Genomic DNA, 15,400 nt, shown 5'->3' with positions numbered 1-15,400 from the left:
ACACAACGTTGGCGGCTGTCCACTTTGCTGTCAAACTTATTTGGATGATTACAGTCCAAACATTGTTTGTATTTATTAGTAGCCAGGGAAAAGGTATATTTTTGACGAGACGGATGTAAACAAAGGGGGCGTGTTTACAGGATAGAGTTAGCAAATGAGTTCTTTGCATGCATGTTATATAATTTAACATTACAATTTAAAGTAAAATGTTAAAAAAATAGTTTATAAACATCCATTTGATCCATGTGTATCAATTATATCCATCAAAAATTTGGATTTGAGGCTAATTATTTATTACCGAACGCACAGACACAGACACAGATTGAAATGTTAAAGTAAATTAAAACTGTGATATTAAAGGCCTACTGAAACCCACTACTACCGACCACGCAGTCTGATAGTTTATATATCAATGATGAAATCTTAACATTGAAACACATGCCAATACGGCCGGGTTAACTTATAAAGTGCAATTTTAAAATTCCCGCCACACTTCCGGTTGAAAAACTCCTTTGGATATGATTTATGCGCGTGACGTCACAAAATCCACGGAAGTGGTTGTACCCCATCTGACCCGATATAAAAACCTCTTGTTTTCTTCGACAAAATTCCACAGTATTCTGGACATCTGTGTTGGTGAATCTTTTGCAATTTGTTTAATGAACAAGGGAGGCTGCAAAGAAGAACGTTGTAGGTGGGATCGATCGGTGTATTAGCGGCTAAGTACAATACTTACAGCAACACAACAAGGACTACTTACTTAGCAGACGCCTAGCCGATGCTTGCCGCCAAACCCACGGATGAAGTCCTTCGTTGCGCCGTCGATCGCTGGAACGCAGGTGAGCACGGCTGTTGATGGGAAGATGAGGGCTGGCTGGCGTAGGTGGAGCGCTAATGTTTTTATCATAGTTCTGTGAGGTCCGGTTGCTAAGTTGCTAAATTAGCCTTAGCGTCGTTAGCAACAGCATTGTTAAGCCTTACCAGGCTGAGAATTTTTAACCGTGTAGTTACATGTACATGGTTTAATAGTATTGTTGATCTTCTGTCTATCCTTCCAGTCAGGGGTTTATTTCTTTTGTTTCTATCTTCATTTGAGAACGATGCTATCACGTTAGCTCAGTAGCTAAGTGTGTCACCGATGTATCGTGGAGATAAAAGTCACTTTAAATGTCCATTTCGCGTGCTCGACTCTCATTTTCAAGAGGATATAGTATCCGAGGTGGTTTAAAATACAAATCCGTGATCCACAATAGAAAAAGGAGAGAGTGTGGAATCCAATGAGCCAGCTTGTACCTAAGTTACGGTCAGAGCGAAAAAAGATACGTCCATCACTGCCTCTCTAGTCATTCACTGTAACGTTCCTCATCTACGAATCTTTCATCCTCGCTCAAATTAATGGGGTAATCGTCGCTTTGTCGCGCCGAATCTCTCGCTCCATTGTAAACAACGGGGAATTGTGAGGAATACTAGCTCCTGTGACGTCACGCTACTTCCGGTACAGGCAAGGCTTTTTTTATCAGCGAGCAAAAGTTGCGAACTTTATCGTCGATTTTCTCTACTAAATCCTTTCAGCAAAAATATGGCAATATCGCGAAATGATCAAGTATGACACATAAAATGGATCTGCTATTCCCGTTTAAATAAAAAAAAATCATTTCAGTAGGCCTTTAAAGTGTGTCGAGCTGATGTGATCCAGGCAGAACAACAACAACAACAAACATGTAAACAACTTCCAGCAACACATGAACACGGACTCCTCAACACGATCAGATTGAGTAACAGAGGGAACAGACACTCATAGCAGAAAAGCGGAAAAGCCAATTAATGAGTTATATAAAGGGAAACCATTTTTCACTGGGTCCTAGTGCTTGTCGTGTCTCCAGCTTTATTGTGTGACATTGGATTGCATGGTAAAAATGGCAGAGGACCATATTGTCTTTTCAAAAACTGCAGTAAACATAAACTATTTTTGTTTATACCCAGCGGTGTAGGAACGTGTTCAACATTGGGGGGGACATGCACGTATGCACACACGTGTGCACACACACACACACACACACACACACACACACACACACACACACACACACACACACACACACACACGTACACACACGTACACGTTTACAAGTACCTGTTGCCTGCTGGTTGTTTTGCCAAAGCACAGGACAAGTGTGCATTTCCAGTCACAGTCAGCATGTATGACTATTTTCATGTGCTTTAAATTTTTTGATAGCTTTGTTCCAATTTCTAAATCCAGAAGTGATGAAGGTGGGCTCTGATTTTAGAGAAAATAGTATGAGTTTGTCCTGGTTAATTGCCTTGCAATAACAACATCATAATGAACTTTCTTTTACACGACTTGTGTGTCCATGAATTTTGGGTGTGGCAAAAGTCACAATGTCACATAACCGCACTTACTACAGGCAATCTACACCATATTCTACTTTTTTTGTCAACTTTTGTAAAATATCAACTGTTATACAGGTATGTTACTGTTTTTTACCTGTCAGTTTGCTCCTCTCTCCTTTACTTTGACTCCCTGCCTCAAGCCTGTGATGTTCCTCACAACAGACAGCATTATATATAGTCCAGCATTTGTCGTAAAAACATAACCCAAACCCTAGTATGGTAGACATGATTAAGAAATTATCATAATAAATTAAATGTCTTAAAAAAAATCTACTTGACATCAGTAAAGGCTGATCTCCTTTCTTATGATCAATAATAGGATTTTGAAATATTTTCCTACACCCTGAAGCTCCACCTGATACTGCCTTCACTTCCCTGACTTTATTAGTAGTTCTCATGTTAAAATAAAATGGTTTGTCTAAAAAGTAATAAAAGGCTAATATATGATTCACTCATGCATTCATGACATCCCTTTAGCTTCCTCAGTCCCTCCACCTTTCATTACTTCACTTGCCTCACTTCATTATTATCATTACTACTGTAAGACATATTTGCACATCATAACTGATATCATTGTATACATGTTGACAAATGGTCAAATAATTAGGTGTTGTCTTTGTGTTGTAGTGGGACGGTATAGCTCGGTTGGTAGAGCGGCCGTGCCAGCAACTTGAGGGTTGCAGGTTCGATCCCCGCTTCCGCCATCCTAGTCACTGCCGTTGTGTCCTTGGGCAAGACACTTTACCCACCTGCTCCCAGTGCCACCCACACTGGTTTAAATGTAACTTAGATATTGGGTTTCACAATGTAAAGCGCTTTGAGTCACTTGAGAAAAAGCGCTATATAAATGTAATTCACTTCACTTCACTACTTTTACTCACACTGACATTACTCTTTTTAAAATAACAGTAAATCCTGTTGCTGTTTTTATTAGTGGCATTTTGCTACCTGAAAGGGAATGACAAAACATTTTAGCTACTGTTGATGTTACTTGGTAACACTAACTAAGTTAGCAATTAAATAATGGACAAGTGACCATCCTGCCACTGCTGGTTACACTAGTCTGTGCCTTTTACATTGGGTTTTGTTAGTGTTCTCCGGTGTTTTGTGTTAGTCCCTGTTCTGTGCTATTATTTTGGCGGCTTTTCTGGTTTTGTTAGTGTTTCAGAATCAGAATCGGAAATACTTTATTAATCCCCGAGGGGAAATTAAAATTTTCAGTACAGTCCCATTCAAGATCAGACAAACATTACAGGGAGACAGAACCGGATCGCTGACGGGTCTGCCAACTTCCGGCGCCCCTTACAAAAAAGGTGAGATACAGGTAAACAATGAGGGGGGGGGATCGGTCTAAGCCTGGGCCCCTGGAGAGGGGGTCCAGACTGAGGCCAAGGGAAAAAACAACTCATAGCCATAGCACACATCCCTCTTACATTTGTGTAAGAGGGAAACATCAAACATCAAAGAACACAAAGGACATTAAAGACAAAAGAGCAGAGCTTATGCAACCAGCCACTTCTACATACAGCTAGGAATAAAAAGTAAAAGAAACATATACACTGTGGTGGCCTCTGCGGTGTTCCACGCCATCGTCTGCTGGGGTGGAGGGAGCATGGCCAGAGACAGGTGCAGACCCAACAAAGCAACCAAGAGAGCCGACTCCACCCTCAACCGCCCACTAACTCTCGGCCAGTGTCCAGTCCGCATGGATGAGCGAGGATACGTCTAAGGAGACTGAAGTGTCCGATACCTGCTCATTCAGCCAAGACACTGTGAAGCCTGTCCGTCCCGGCGCTCAGTGCGAGGTCCGCAGCCCTGTCTCTTCATCTGCATCTCCTCCAGTCTCTCCAAACGGACTCTGGTGTGGCAGAGACCCAGCAGCTAGTCTCCATGGCCAAAAGGCTCCCGGGAGGAAGATCCAGAAGTCCACAAAAAAGCACCGCAGAAGTCACAAAAGTGCCACCCCTTGTCACACAGTCCCAAAGGGTCCCGAACCAAAATGCAAAAAAAAAAAAATATATATATATATATATATATATATATATATATATATATATATATATAATAACACATGAAAACAAGAAGGAAACACAAAAGGATGACAAAAGAGCACAGAGCTCCTGCCAACAGCAGCCACTACAGCGGCGCCATCTTGGTGTGTTAGTGCTGCTTCACTTTTGTCACAGGGCATTTCCCCTCACCTGCTTTCTGTTAGCTATCAAGACCATTTAATTCGATCCCTTTTCTCCCTTCGTTCTCTGGACATTGTTTGTTTGTGGATGTTTTCGATTCCCTATTCGTTGATGACCAGAGACGATCCCTTGTTGATGCTTATTGCAATTACATCCGTGTGTGTGGATGCTGTCTGCTCCACCTTTCCTGTAAGTGGTTTGCATTTTGTTTTGTTTTGTCACAGCCTGTGCGGTCAGAGCCCTTCCCTGTTGCTCTCGCTTTTTGTTCAGTTATTAATAAATACCCCTTTTTACTTTACGCCGCTACCTCGTTCATCTGCATCCCTAAAATCACAACACCCTCAGGTGTCTCCCATTACACATACCTGAATTAAGTTGACTTAACTCAAGAGACATGGCAGGAGCGGTTAAATTCAATACTTGCATATTTAAATGAAGTGAAAGCTGTCAACGCCATTAGGGATAAAATGGACCCCAACCAGTACGAGTTTTGTGTTAAGGTGCGTCACAAGGTTTAAAGAACATCGGGGGGCTTAGCCCCCAGGAGGCTACCTGATGGCTACCTGACGCAAAGCATGCAAGCAAACAATGTTTGCACTTGCAAGATCTTTTCGCTCACAGCTTTTTTTGCACTGCATTAGAATTACACAACACACATTGAATACATCTAATGGGTTGAAAGTGGAAGTGGAAGAACGCTTTAGTCATCTTTAGTAAGCATGAGATGGTCCAAACACAAAAGGACAGTGTTGTTGCTTGGAAAAGCTCGCAATCAACTTGCAAACAGGGAAACATTGCACAGATGATAGCAGAGTAAACAAACTTGCACAGCACTACAAAGTTGACCTGAAAACAGTGGAGGTTCTGGTGGAAATAAAATGTCTTGTCTGGAAGTCCACCCAAAGATATGTCGTCTGTGCACAACCTCTTTGATTCAGAATGTTTGCACTTGCAAGATTTTTTTGCATACAATTTGTTGTTACTGTATTAGAATTACACAGCAAATACTGAAGAAATCGAAATGGTTGAAAAGCAATAATGTTAGTGTCCTGTTATTACTGTAATGGTAATTTAAGGCATTTATATTCACACGTGTCAAATTCAAGGCCCACAGGCCACACCTGGCCAGTAGGGATGGGTGATATAGACGATCACAAAAACCTGCCATTTATGGTGAAAACGCTAAAAGTGAATATAAAAAACACCCATAGAACTCCACCTTTTTGACTATGAGTCTGTCAGTGCATTCAGTCTTCAGAGCCCCCAAAACACTACTCTAAAATAACACTAAGGTTATTAGTAGGGACGGCGTGGCGAAGTTGATAGAGTGGATGTGCCAGCAAGCGGAGTGTTGCTGGTTACTGGGGTTCAATTCTCACCTTCTACCTTCCTTGTCACGTCCGTTGTGTCCTTGGGCAAGACACTTCACCCTTTGCCTCTGATGGCTGCGGGTTAGCGCCTTGCATGGCAGCTCCCGCCATCAGTGTGTGAATGTGTGTGTGAATGTGGAAATACTGTCAAAGCGCTTTGAGTACCTTGAAGGTAGAAAAGCGCTATACAAGTATAACCCATTTATCATTTATAATTAAACTACATCAATTAGGTTTCAGTAGCACACCTATACTGCATAGCTGAAGTAATGTTCTTTGCTTATCATATGGTTATTTTTCTGTCAGCAATATTATAAACATTATTATTATTATGATTTTATATTACAAATCAATCAGATAGTGTTATGATGCAACTTCAGTGTGAACTCTCCCACGCTCTGGTCGCATAGTGGTGAATAATGATGCAGACTTATATACGCCTCATCATTATTCACCAAAATAGACGGATACAAAGTAAATAGTTGACAAATTAGCAGGAACAGGCGAAAATATTTGTTTTAGGAACTCAAGTCAATCAAATGTTCCACCACTGATCTCCAACACGCTCTTCAGAGCAGACATCGAGGCAAATATCCCCAAAACTGCGGGAGACATCTTCTTTCATAGTCTTCTTACCCATGGTTCAGAAAATGTTGACTTTTATTGCACAGACTAGAATTGAAGCATGTTTACTTCCGTAAACACTGCAGGACGTGCGACGCCATGTCTGTATATTTGGGTCAGTTTGCATTCACATTGGAGTCCGGACACATTTTTTTTGGAATGTGAACGACTACATACAATTTTAATTTGACAAGAATGTATCTAAATTTGACATCCTACCTTGCAGTCTTGTGAGAGCACTGAAAGTAGCTGCTTCTGTCTTGCTCGACCTTGCTCAGGTAACAGTGAAAACGTGGATTGAATGTTCAATATACTAATGTGGGCGTTACTGGTGGAACGGATTGGATTGGATAATCAGCGCTGACAAAGGGCCTTCAAATGATTTATAATCATAGTGAAAAATGTCAGGTTATATATTATTATTTGATTAAACTCATATTCCTGCATATTTATATTGTATTTTTCTGCATTTAAAATAAAAAATAAAATCTAACCAAATTATTTAGGGACAGTGAACTGAATACAAAAATACACACTTTATTTTATATTATTACAGTTATAAAATTATTTAAAATAGTGACATGATGACAGAAATCCCAATAATTACACAAATGGGACGGTGTGGCGAAGTTGGTAGAGTGGCTGCGCCAGCAATCGGAGTGTTGCTGGTTACTGGGGTTCAATTCCCACCTTCTACCTTCCTAGTCACGTCCGTTGTGTCCTTGGGCAAGACACTTCACCCTTTGCCTCTGATGGCTGCTGGTTAGCGCCTTGCATGGCAGCTCCCGCCATCAGTGTGTGAATGTGTGTGTGAATGGGTAGATGTGGAAATACTGTCAAAGCGCTTTGAGTACCTTGAAGGTAGAAAAGCGCTATACAAGTACAACCCATTTATCATTTATTTATCATTTAAATGAAAAAATGCAAAGCGTAAGTAAAATAACTTCAAAATAAAACAAAATCAGATCAAACAGCAAACAAAATACCTAATGCAAAACAACACACCAAACTAAAGGTTACACTGCTGTCACGGTGCGGACTCGAACACACTTTTCCCCGGCAGCTGGGTCTACCAGCACCTGCACCAGACACGCCACTGCTCGCGTTGGGCGCATCACACCCACGCAGCGACAAGGCTGCAGGCAATCAAGAATCAGCGCACCTGGGACTAATGAGAGGGAGCGGCATAAAGACCAGCGGACCCGAGGAACCTTTGCCAGAGTCGGGCTCGGAAGCGGAAGTGGACCAAGGCGCGGTGGCTGACAGTGAGAGTGTCTGAATCTTTTTGGCGGTTGAGCATAAACTGATTTGTGACTGGATCGAGATGGAAGGGGATAGTGATGGGGTGTATGAGGAAGGTATGGACATGGATAGTACTAGAGGGGAGAGAGGAAAGAAGGGGAAAGGAGGTCATGAAGGAAAGTCGAGTTCAAAAAGAGTACACGAAGATGATGAAGGAATATAAAAGAGGAAAAGGATTATGATAGATAACTGCAGGATCATATATACATTTTAATCAGATCATGACATGAACGATATTAGTTTGATGACATTGGTTAAGGGACTAAAAAAGGACATTGGAGAAGTGGAGAAGGCGAAGGTGCTAAGGGACGGACGGCTTTTGATCAAATGTAAAAATGGAGAGCAAAAGAACAAAGCAATGCGGTTGCAAAAGCTGTGCAACAAGATAATAAAGGAAAATATCGAAGTGGGAGAACGAAAAGGGGCAAGAGGAGTCGTGACAGGAATCCCAAGAAGTTAGATTATTTGAAAATAGAAATAAAAGGGGAAACTGTCACAAAGATGAAGAGATTGATGGCATTTAGAAACGGAGAAAAGACGGAGAGCGAATCTGTGCTAGTGCAGTTTGTCGAGGAAGTCCTCCCGGAAAGAATCATGATAGGGTTTTTAAGCTTCTACGTTAGAGCTTACGTCCCACCCCCAGTACTCTGTTTCAAGTACCAACGCTATGGGCACATAGCTAGTGTGTGTCATGCTAAGATGAGATGTGGAAGGTGTGGAGGGGAGCATGAATATGGACAATGTGGAGGCAATGAACAGATCAAGTGTTGTAACTGTGGCGGGAATCACACAGCAGCGTATGGGGGCTGCGTCATAAGGAAACAGGCAACAGAAGTACAGCAAATCAGAGTAGAAATAAATATTACATATGCAGAGGCAGTTAAAGTAAGACAGCAAGAAAGTGGAGAACAAGACAGAAGTGAGAACAGTTCAAGTAATAAAAAACAAAAGGCAGCAAATACAGGAATTTCCATGGACAAACTAGTTGTGTTCCTGGCATATGTAATAACTGTACAGAACAGGCAATAAATAAGACTGAGAAGATCAAAATAATCGTCAAAGCAGCAGCAAAGTTTTTAAATATAAAATAACTATCTTGGGAACAGGTGCAAGGTGAACTACACAGAGTAGACAAAAGGGAGTCATGTTACCACAATCCAACACCATGTTAATTGTTCAGTGAAATGCTAGAAGTTTAATAGCAAACGGACAGGAATTAAAGGGATTTATTAATAATGTGAAAACTAAACCACATACAATATGTATTCAAGAAACATGGCTGAAGCCAAAGTTGAACTTTATAATAAAAGGATACGTTAAGATAGGGATGGCGGGCAAGGAGGGGATGTGCCATATTTATTAAAGAAAACATGCATTATACAATATTAAAAGTAACACAATAACTAGAAATAGTAGAGGTAGAAATATGGAATAATAAAGAAAGGTACAAAGTGCTAAACCTCTACAATCCATGCAAGAAATTACAAATACATCAACTAGAAACAATAGTCGAGCACTGGAGTGGCAATATCATTTGGTGTGGTGACTTTAATGCACATAGCACAATGTGGGGTGAAAGGGATGGCTTAATGGTGACTTTAATGCACATAGCACAGTGTGGGGTGAAAGGGATGACTGGAATGGGGAAACATTGGAAGCATTTTTGGAGGAAAAACAATTGGTGTGTGTGAATGATGGGTCGGGAACAAGGTTAGATGTAGTTACGGGTAAAGAAACAGCAATAGATTTAACACTAGTATCACAAGGGTTAGCAGGAAAGGTGGAGTGGGAAGTAAATAAAGACTATAGGAAGCACTATAGGAAGTGATCACTGCCCAATTTTCATTCACATAAACCAAAGGACAGAAAGCACTAAGAAAGAAGGAAGATGGAAGTATAGTCATGGTGACTGGGGACAATTTAGGGAAATTACAGACATGACATTAAAGGAAGTGGATATAAATCAAGATATTGAACAATTAATTACAGATATTACAAAGTGCATAATGAAAGCAGTCAAACAAAGCATACCAAGGAGTAGAATAGGGAAAAGAAGGAAGATAGTGCCGTGGTGGACACAAGCGTGCACAGACGCAATAAAAGAACGAAATAGAGCATTTAGAATATTAAGAAGAACACATAATTTTCAAGATATGATCCAGTATAAAAAGCACCAAGCTAAAGTAAGGTATGTTATTAAAAAGACGAGAAAACACTATTGGAGAACATTTTGTGAATCACTAAATATAACTACTCCTCTAGGCCAAGTGTGGGGAATGATCAAGAAAATGTCAGGGATCAGAAGTGAACATAAAAATCATGTGATGAAAGATGGGACACTGTGTGGTAGAAAATAAAGAAAAAGCAGAACTTTTAGCAAAAACCTTTGTTAAAGTGCACAGTAATGATAATTTGAGAAATGTAGAAAAAGAAAAGAGAGAGGAAACAATTAGTTTAAATATTGTGGAAATGATGGAAGATAACGATAATGGCTTTTGCAACACTATAGATATGACATTTTGGTTCGAATATTGAAAAAGGTTAAAAATGTGACACCAGGAAAAGACCAGGTGAGTTATCAGATGATCAAAAACTTAGGTAATATTGGCAAAGAAGTGGTCTTGAAATTATATAAGAGGAAATATGAAGAAGGAAAATTTCCAGCTGAGTAGAAAGAAACACCAAGAAAAATTCCTAGTTTGAGAACCCGTTCTCAAACAATGGCAATAAAAACTATTCTGATTCTGATCTGTAATAATTCCAATATGCAAACCAGGAAAAGACCCGGAAGAGGCAGGTAATTATAGACCGATAGCATTGACCTCAAATTTGTGCAAAGTAATGGAAAACATTATTAATGAAAGACTAGTATATTATTTAGAGTCAAAATAAATAATAAACAACTACCAAAGTGGATTTCGGAAAGCAAGAAACACAAACAACCCAGCAGTGCAGCTGGAAGAGGAAATTAGAAAAAGACAAATAAATAAAGAAAGTATAATTGCAGTATTTTTTTACATAGAGAAAGATTATGATATGTTGTGGAAACAGGGTTTGCTGATCAAATTAAATACAATTGGGATTAGAGGGAAAATGTATAGATGGATAAAAGACTTATTAACAAGTAGAACTATTTTAGTAAAAATAGAGAATGAATATAGTAGAGAATATGAAGTGGAAAATGGGACCCCGCAAGTGAGTATAATAAGTCCAGTTGTATTTTTGATAATGATAAATTAAGTTGTGGAGGTTGCCCTCCCGTGGGTCCTCCGGACCACCAAGCATTGACACGAGAGCCCGGGTTCCGGGATACAACGCTGGTTTATTTTTCATATTTTTTGCTTTTTAGCATAAAGTGTCTCTCTCTCACGCTCTTGCCCCAGCTCCAACAACGTCTCTTCTCCCGGCTGCTGCTTAAACAGAGCGACAGGTGATTAGATAATAAGGTCCAATAAGATATCCAAGGAATTGAGAATGCCAATCAGCAGTGTTCAAACACTGATTAAGAAGTGGAAAATGAGGGATTCAGGTAGACCAGCAAAGATTTCAGCCACAACTGCCAGGAAAATTGTTCGAGATGCAAAGAAAAATTCACAAATAACTTCAGCTGAAATACAGGACTCTCTGAAAAATTGTGGTGTGGCTGTTTCAAGATGCACAATAAGGAGGCACTTGAAGAAAAATGGGCTGCATGGTCGAGTGGCCAAAAAGTTCAATTTTGGTCTCATCACTCCAAATTACTTTGTTCCAGAAGTTTTGAGGCTTGGCTCTGTGCTGTTTGGCGTAATGTAAGCGGGATACTTTGTGACATTTGCCCAGAAATGGCTTTCTTCTGGCGACTCGACCATGCAGCCCATTTTTCTTCAAGTGCCTCCTTATTGTGCATCTTGAAACAGCCACACCACAATTTTTCAGAGAGTCCTGTATTTCAGCTGAAGTTATTTGTGGAATTTTCTTTGCATCTCGAACAATTTTCCTGGCTGTTGGGGCTGAAATCTTTGCTGGTCTACCTGAATCCCTCATTTTCCACTTCTTAATCAGCGTTTGAACACTGCTGATTGGCATTCTCAATTCCTTGGATATCTTTGTATACCCCTTTCCTGTTTTATGCAGTTGAATTACCTTTTCTCGCAGATCCTTTGACAATTCTTTTGCCTTCCCCATGACTCAGAATCCAGAAACATCTGTGCAGCACTGGATGAAAGATGCAATGGTCTGTCAGAAGCCCAGAAACTCACTGACCTTTTATACACACACATTAATTACAAACAAACAGGTCACAGGTGAGGATTGGAACCTTGATTAGCCATTCAAACCTGTTTGTGTTTTTGTGCATGTTATCAAATCAAAGTCACTGGGGTATGTCAACTTTTGATCAGGGTCATTTGGGTACTTTCTTTTGTCATTTTGATTTAAAAAGAGTAATCACAGTTGTTTGCCAATAAATAGCTTCACACAACCATTAAGCATGAGTGGAAGTAAGGTTTTTGTGTTATCATTCATATTCTCTGAAGAATGGCCAAGAAATCATAAATTCTCCCAGGATATGTAAACTTATGAGCACAACTGTATATACAGATGCATCAAAAACTATAAGTAATAAAGTAGGAGCTGCAGCAGTTATCCCACAAGGATACATAGTATTAAATAAAAGAATCAGTGATAAGTTATCTATTTTTACGGGGGAATTGGTTGCAATTTATATGGCAGTTAATTGAATAGAGGAAAATAAAGCAAGGAAAGCAGTCGTGTGCTCGGACTCCAGCAGTGCATTGATTAGCATAAAAAACATAGCATCAGAAACAAGACAAGATTTAGTTTATGAAATAGTTCATGCAATCTGCAGAATAAATAAAGCGGGAGGTGTGGTAACATTTCTCTGGGTTCCTGCTCATGTAGGCGTTGTGGGCAACAAGTTAGCAGACAGATACGCAAAACAGGCAACCACTAAAACAGAAGTAAACATGGAGATTAACCACAGTAAAGAAGACATGAAGAACATAATTAATATAGAACACAATAAAAATTGGCAGGATAATTGGAATAAGGAAACAAAAGGTAGAGAGTATTACAAAGTCCAGAAGAGAGTAGGCGTAATGAGAGGAGGCAATAGAAATAGGAAGGAAGAAGACATTATTACTAGAATGAGTTTAGGACATACATATCTAAATAGTTCACTGGAATTGAAAGGGAAACATAATACAGGACTGTGTGACTGTTGCCATCAGAGAGAAAGTGTAGGACATGTTTTAACACATTGTAGGAAATACAGTAGAGAAAGGGAAATACTGGAAAGTAAGTTCGCGAAAGAGAAGATTAGGTTAGCGGTGGAAGATATTTTAGGATTACACTCAGACTACTGTACATAGGTTATAAAGCATTATACACATATTTAAAAAACACTGGGCTAAATAAAATAATATAGAGTAGGGATCCACCTCGGTCCACACTCCATTTCAGTAGGTGGCGGTAATGCACACCAGGAGTTTGCTTGCCAACCGCCATTAAACAAAAGAAGAAGAAGAACCCTTGCCAGAACGTAGCCTAACTTCTACAGTAAGAATCACGTCTCTGGCTTCCCTCCCTCACACTCGCTCGCCTTCTCTGTGCTCCTTCCTTGTGTCCACTAGTTGATGTCCCTTGTGTCTTTCGCAGTGTCTTCCCCGTCTTCTGTAATCGAGTTTTGCTTCTCGACTTCCATCCGGATTTCTGCCGGCCTTCCCCGATCCTCGACTCCTGCTTGGACACAGATATCGTTGCCTCTCTCCAACCCTCGACTGCTTGCCTCCCCACGGACTGCCTCTTCGCCTTGCCCCCTTGGTTTGACGAAAGATTCATCCAACACTCAAAGACAACAAACCCTGGTGACATTCACATTGTTAATTCTGCACTTCATCCTCACTCATTCACTTGAAGTAGCATACACACCCCACACACTCATCAAAGGTTTAAATAAACCTGGTAAACCGCAGTTCTGCCGTGTTGTTGTCTCCTTCCCTCCGCCGTACATAACAACTGCACTAAAAGACACTTAAAATTAGTCACGGCCTTCACATGACGAGCGTGGAATTGGCTCTCTGTGTTCGGAGCGCACCTGCGGATGCAACACTCCACCACATGCAGTGAGGGGGTTTAGCGTGGACACAACCTCGTTCAAAGGCTGTCCCAGGACACACAGTGGACAAAGTAATGACTCTTCATCTATCTCTCTCTCTCTCTCTCTCTCTCTCTCTCTCTCTCTCTCTCTCTCTCTCTCTCTCTCTCTCTCTCTCTCTCTCGCCCCACACTCAGCGCTGGTGAAGGGATTCACATGACTCTGTAGGGGAGGGAGGATAGTAACTTTATTTACATGTTTTCTATTGTTCAATTTTTAAACCTTTTATTCTCAGTATTTTCTGTGCGCTTTCAGTTATTCTCTAATGTAAAGTCATATTACTGAACAAGCTCATGATGTTACGTTCAGTATTAGAATGGACCCCAGAAAGACAAGTGTGTCTGTGCATATGGAAGTCTATATTTATAAGCATGGGGGGAACGTTGTAAGGGAGGGGACAACCACCTGGCACAAAAAATACAGGAAGCAAAGTAATAAAATAAGACTACTCGTGAGAAAGCTGAGGAGCATGGAGAAAAAAAATATTGTAGAAAAGGAAATATGAGATAATATAGGTGGATTATCTTGGCAAAGAAAAAATGTTCACTAACACAGATTTAGACAGATTTGTGAACAATACTTGAGAGGAATAGGCAAAAACAAAAGTGTTGCGTTTATATTTTTGTTTAGTGTTCAACAGTAAGGACTCGAAGGAATGAACCAGCGATCTGCAGGTGTGTGCAATCAACCTAAAGGAGCAGTTATAACTGCCAGCAGGTGTGTTCAATGCTCCAGCCTTCTCCTGGCGTCATGGCAACAAGAGGGTGAGAGCGAGCACAACCAGAAAAGCATAAATACAAACACAGGAACAGCCCCCCAAACGCCCAACCCTCCATCACACACACACACACACACTCACACCCTACAACGACCTCAACCGGAATGCCTTGTAGCGGAAAAACATGTAGTGTGTAGTGTAACAAACTACTACTAGTACTACTACAACTACTGCTACTACTAATACTGAGGTATAATGAACAACTATTTAATGAAGTGACAACGAGGGATGGATATCTTTCATATTTGAACCAATATAGTACCAATTCTCGGTATGTGGTGTTCTCCAATTGAACAATCAGAGGCCATGGCTTTCTGAAAGATTTAACAAGATTTATTCAAAACAGGTCACAGGTGAATATGACAGCATTGGTCTCACTCAGCAATCAGCTTCAGCCGAGAGGAATGAACCTGGATCAATGATTATTCGTTCGTCTTATAATCCATGCAAAACAAAGTCCATCTGGGCCAGACAATCACACTCATGGCTGCACTAAGGTGGGGGCGAGTGCAAGGAATAATAGTCCAGGTGGCTTTGGCACAACAAGGCCATCAGGAGGCGCCCTTGT

Source organism: Entelurus aequoreus, linkage group LG09 (assembly GCF_033978785.1).
Source record: "Entelurus aequoreus isolate RoL-2023_Sb linkage group LG09, RoL_Eaeq_v1.1, whole genome shotgun sequence".
Classification (NCBI taxonomy): Eukaryota; Metazoa; Chordata; class Actinopteri; order Syngnathiformes; family Syngnathidae; genus Entelurus; species Entelurus aequoreus.
Note: the sequence above shows the minus strand (reverse complement) of the source record.